The 6,000-nt window shown below is 31.6% G+C and overlaps 1 protein-coding gene across 2 annotated transcripts in view; it reads right to left on the bottom strand.

Moving 5' to 3' along the window:
* Positions 1-2,400: 2,400 nt before the first annotated feature.
* The window catches only part of LOC141446993 (uncharacterized), a 297,455-nt gene continuing 293,855 nt past the window's right edge, over positions 2,401-6,000 (bottom strand). For both annotated transcript variants that reach the window (XR_012454054.1, XR_012454055.1), the window contains exon 3: positions 2,401-2,941. The gene's annotated coding sequence lies outside the window, so the exon portion shown is untranslated. The remainder of the gene's footprint in view (positions 2,942-6,000) is intronic.

Here is a 6,000-nt window from a genome sequence, read left to right as displayed (position 1 = left end):
TTGAAATGAAATAAAACTTCTTGTAAGTACGAACATAGACTTACCTTGAAAAGTATGGAAAATCCAATTATTCCAAATCTATAGCTGTACTGTACTGTTTTATAACTGTACTATTACTATACTGATTTATATATTGAATTCAGTGTGACTTTTCTAAATTGAGTAATGAATATTAACGAGAATTCAATAAAGTGGTTACTATTGACTTGCGAATCCACTAATTGAAACATTTGTCAGACCTTTTAGCAATATTAAATAGAAAAGCTTACTTTCTAGTTTCTTCTAAATATTGTTTAGAAAACAAATCCAGGTTTTAATTATCTTCGGGTTCCATTAAATATTAAAGTGCTGCTTTATAATCAGCTAGGAATACTTAAAATGCCATTAAATGGAGTTTTACACACTAGTAAGTGCTGCAACCATGCGGCCAACTGTAAAACTAATTAATTAAAATTAGTTCTTAAACTTCCGATAGATAGCATAAGAGTCCATTTTATTAATATAATAATAAACCAAATAATAATAATAAATTATGGAATAATAAACCAAAAAGGATTTTCATTAAATTTTATTTTATTTACGTTTAGATCACGTGATTCTTTTTAAATTAAATAAGTTCTTAAATTTCTTTTAACTAAATAGTCTTTTTCAATTTAAACAATCTTTTTTTCTGTAATGTAAAAATATTGAAATCAAGTTCAATACAGAAATGTTAAATTTAAATATAATAAAGGATTTGCTTGATTAATAATAGGTTTCATATGATTAAAAAAGCTATTAATTTAGTTAAAAAAATATTTAATTATCTTTATAAAAGATCAAAGCGTTTCATTTAAAAAAATATTTAACTTACTGTTTTTTAGACAAATAAATGAACATTAATTTAAATCTTAGGTATTGGGTTTAAATACATCCACTAGAAACCTTAATTCCCATTGAATGGATTCTGTACAATTATAATATTAGCAATAGAATCTTCCACAACAAGGTGGGTTGTTTGTTTGCATTTTTTTAATTCATCCTATAGTTTTCATTGAGGAAGTCTCATTTTTTACATGATCAGCTTTTTTTAGCCGGATGAAACTTTCGGAACTGATAAAAAGCATGTCAAGCAATGACTGAAAAAATCATTAATATTTCTAGGGGTTCATTGATGTAGTAATCAATTTAAATTTCTGAATAAATCAGTTTTGATTTGAAAAATCTCTTGTCATTGGACAGTAGGAAATCTCCTATTCACTTACTATTTGTTGTATAAAATTTCTTAATTTTAATTTAAATTTCTTTTCTACTAAGCATACTTGAAGTAAAACAAACAATTTTAGATACATATTTCTTTAAATTTCGTTGTAAGATGAACGCTAAAAAATCAATATCCTTGTTACTTCTAATACTCAGTTTATTTGTATTTCCAATAGCAAAATTCCATGTAGAACTTACATAGTTTTGGTTTATGATTTGTTTAACTTTTCTACAGTTTTCAATTTCACTTAAAACGCATGTTTCATTATAGAGTTTATGTGTTCAAGCATTGAAAAATATTTTTAAAATCCGACTGTATTTGAAGGCTATAAAAACTTCAAATTGCAACCAGTTGACAATTCAACTAAACTGAAGTTTAATTCAAAGAAATAAAAACTTTATAAACACAATTTCGCTAAGAATTATGTGGTACTTAGTTAAAATTAATTTTAATTCTGCCACGAAGGATACTAAATTACTTACCAAGTTTTTTGAAATTGTGTAGATAGGCTTGCAGTCATTTATTTTATGTAGTAGTGCCCTGATTTCTCGCCTAAACGGTGACATTCATGCACATCAGCATTTTTATGAACTAACCATCCTGATTTAAAAAAAAACCTATTATTCCAAATAATTGAATTTAGTTAGCGGAACAAATACTAACTTATTCTCCGTAATAATAATAATAATATTGAAATAGGATACAAAGACAGATCTTTGTAATCAGAGACAACGCCATCGGTTTTCAAAATACAATCACATCATGTTCCAAAGATGTAACCAACATAAAGGTAATACAGTGCTTGTATAATAATCGAACAGCTGTAACTTGGGGGGTGGGGAAGTCCTAACATTATCTTTGAAAATCTTTGTAGTAGGAGACGGATATCCAATGCCAAAATGTAATTTGTAATTTATAATATAATTTGAAGATTAGAATTTAAGGAAAATAGATTGGCCAATCAGCTAGATACTTCATGAAAGCCACACCCCATCGATGATAAACTATGCCCATTTCTTGACAAACCACGCCTCAACCAATGAAAATTTAGAGAGTAAGGTTATAAAATATTTTTAAATGGCTCTAAATATTGTTATATTATTTAAGGAAAGTTGGCATTTTTTTTCTTTTTTTTCATGATAATAACTGTAGCACGAGAGAGTTTATTAAAAATATTCTACATGCTCCATAAAAGTATAATACATGTAATTATTATACGAAATATTGTAAATAAAAATAAAAATACACAGTAACAAGTAACATTTTAAAGCAAAGTTATGAGCAAAGTATAAGTAAAATATATTTTACAATTTATGTTAGAAAATTTAAAAATAGGGTAAAAGAAAATTAAAAACAAAACGTGAAAATGTCAAAAAGATTGACTTTTACATGTTGCTTATGAACTATTAGAGGACACTGGGGAAAAGCTTTTCTATTAAGTAAAATTTGAGGAAAATCTCATGGGTATAATTTTTTTAAAAATTAAATTTGAAAATAAAATTCCAATTTGAAGAAAACTCCTCCCTCACTTTGTTGATTAGATTTGTATTGTCGCTGATTCCTTCTGTCGTGAGAACGATGTCTTCTATATTCTTGTCCAGTATCCAGATTTTCATCCATCACCAGAGGTTGATTAAATAGTTTGGTGCAGGGAATTTGACTTCAAATAAGTTTTCGTCTCACAGATAAAAAAATGACCTGAAAAAATAAAAGATTTTTATTATTATTTTTAATGATTTAAGGCACGTCAACATTGGTAATTGGAGCCTGGAGCTTTTTTTTCTTTTTTAGTGCGGACAGTGTTCTCTCGTTACAGACTATCACTGTTGGGGAAAATCTAAGGGCCAGCAGCTTGAGTGAAAATGCTTATTAATTCCATTAAGACATTAGAATCATGTTAATCTTTATGTAAGGCAGATGTCCAGTGTCATTTCCTTAGATATACCACGTTTGTTCTTGTCTTGTGCGCGATGCTCGGATGAACAAGAAGAACAAGAAGTAGAAGAAGAAATAGCCGCATAATTGAATGACAACGAAATCCGTTCACGTCCGATCTAAAAAAGATATAGGCACGCTGAGTGAAGAGGATTTAAATTAGCAACATTGGTGGGCAGAGAGGAGCTCGCAGACTTGCTCGCTCTCGCTCTTGCTGGCTGTAGTGGTGGTTGTAGAGGATAGTGCGCGAACATTTGCTGGAGAGGTCGGCCTTACATCAAAGGCATAGAAGTTCCTTTCGATCATATCTTCCCATCTTCCAGCTTGGGCTCCTTTTTATAATGTATTAGATTGTATAACATCATCCTTATTTGGTATTCTCGCCCTTTCAAATTTATTTAAAGCAAACAAGTGGAAAATGATACAATAAAACAAACCGAGGATGGTAAAAATAAAAATTGCACGTCAAAAAAAAAAAGAAAAAAAAAGCATGCTCCGCCCAGAAAACTGCAACCTGTAATTCTCCTTTATAGTCTACAAGAGTAGGGCTGAACTTGGCGCCTTCGCATTTTGTTTTTCCAACAACCTTTCAAGGAAGTACCCGGAATCGAATTTTCCTCGTTTAAAATCTGAAAAACAATCCTCTCTCATTTTTATCCGACATAGCACACATACTTATTGTACTCCTGACTGCTTTAGGACTTACATCCATTATCAGAGTCAAATTAATCAGGCTGATTTAAAGAATTTGACTTCATTTATTTTCCCCCCTCGCACTACAGTTGCTGACTGAGTAACGGAGGTTACATAGTGTGTATTTTTTATCTTTATCTTTAGAAAATGTATATTAAAAACCAAGTAAACTTTCTCACGTAATCAGGAAGTATACGGGTGTGGCAATTAAATAACGAGACTGATGCTGTTATAGAAGAACTATGCATGCGCCAAATCCTAACGACCGACAGCTGTGCAGCGTAAAGCCTTCTCTTTCGATTGCAGCGTCTCACGTGTTTGTAGGGAAATCTGCCTGACCGGAACCATCGTTTGTGTAAGAGGTGTTAGTTTCGTTTTGCCGAAAACATGATACTGAAGTAGATCAACGAATTGTCGTGAAATTTCACATGAAACTTGGTGAAACCGCTACTGAAACTTATGTTTTATTAAAAGAAGTTTATGGCGTTTGAATGTTTATCTCGCGCTTGTTTTTGAGTGGTTCAAGCGTTTCCAAGATGGCCGAGAAGACGTCGGAGATGATGACCGCCCGGGTCGCCCTTCCACGTCCAAAACGGATGAAAATATCGTTTATAATTAATCAACATTACTAGCGTGAGGTGCTTGCTCAACTTCGTGAAAGAGTAAGGATAAAAAGACCCGATTTGTGGAAGAACCAGTCATGGGTTCTCCATCAAGGCAACGCGCTGGCCCTCACTGCATTGTCTGTCAAGACGTTTCATGCCAGTTTTAGGCCATCCGCCTTATTCGCCTAACCTGACCCCATGTGATTTTTATCTGTTCCCCAAAGTCAAATCTGCATTAAAAGGACCATGATTTCAGTCCTTTGAAGCTGTGAAAGAAAAAGCGGCACGCGTCATGCAGGAGCTCACAGAAAAAGACTTCCAGCACTGTTTCGGAACAATGGTAAATTCGCATGGAGCATTGTAGGGATAGGGGAGGGGTGAATATTGAAGGTGATAATAACTAAATATGTATAAATTTAAAATAAAATGTTTTTACAGCAATAGTCTCGTTATTTAATAGCCACACCTCGTAGTGCAAGACGAAGATATAAAATGTTTCATTTTCTCTTGCTATAGGGACAGAAAGCTGCCCTTCAGAGTCCTAGAAGATTTATTAATGAAAATAAAAGAAGGGAACTTACGTAAAAGTTTGTGTTATTAATCGCCAAAACTACAATCTATTGTCGAGTATACATTTTCTTTAGAAAATTTTGCGAACCAAAAACGTAATAAACTCGGATTATTTATAAAATAGGATTAGTTCAACTGAAAATAAAGAAAATCAATCCAAAGATCTTGAACAAATGTTATAAGGATTATATCTTTGATTTTAGCCTTCTTGCACGCTTGCTCTCTTAAGGTATAGGCGGAAAACATAAGCGAAGTCGAAATCTTTAAACCAGACTGATCTATCCACCTCTGAATATCCGAAAACAGTCAGGGATACAAATTAACATGCTATGATGGTTAAAGAATCACAGATGGTGAAAAGTATTTCTTGGTTTTCAAGATACACACGAGAAAGATAAAGATCTCAAAAATTAGTCACAAATTATTTTGGAATTTCTTTCTTAAACTTAGTGAGAAAACATAACTACATTATACAGTTTTTACTCGCAACTAATACATCTTTTTTTTTGAAACAAAGAAATCAGACAACATTATGAAAGATAGTTTTGAATTCAAGGTGTAGGCAGATATGTACGAATTATGAAATATAAGTAAGGGAAGTCGTAAAGTACAATACATACACACAGTTCAAATCCTATGTATCTCTAAACCACCTTGATCTAAACAAACAACATCTTATATCAATGTATACGGTAAACATATGTCCTCCAAACATATAGCGCTGCTTGTTAGATCATGATTAGTTTTGTTATTATTTGGAGTACTATGGTGACAGTTTTATTTACAATGTCTACAAAATTTATTTATACTTTTGTGAATAAATATTTAATTATTTTTGTAACAAGATTTTTTTTTTTTTCTAAAAATTTCAATTGTTTTGTCAAAAACAATGAGCTGGGTCAAAATAAAGATACCATATTTTTTTAAGGATAGCATTTACCATTTAGCATGTTG

Source organism: Rhodnius prolixus, unplaced genomic scaffold (genome assembly GCF_049639745.1).
Source record: "Rhodnius prolixus isolate KJV_2025 unplaced genomic scaffold, Rpr scaffold_7, whole genome shotgun sequence".
NCBI classification, from domain to species: domain Eukaryota; kingdom Metazoa; phylum Arthropoda; class Insecta; order Hemiptera; family Reduviidae; genus Rhodnius; species Rhodnius prolixus.
This window is presented reverse-complemented; position numbering and strand designations above follow the sequence as displayed.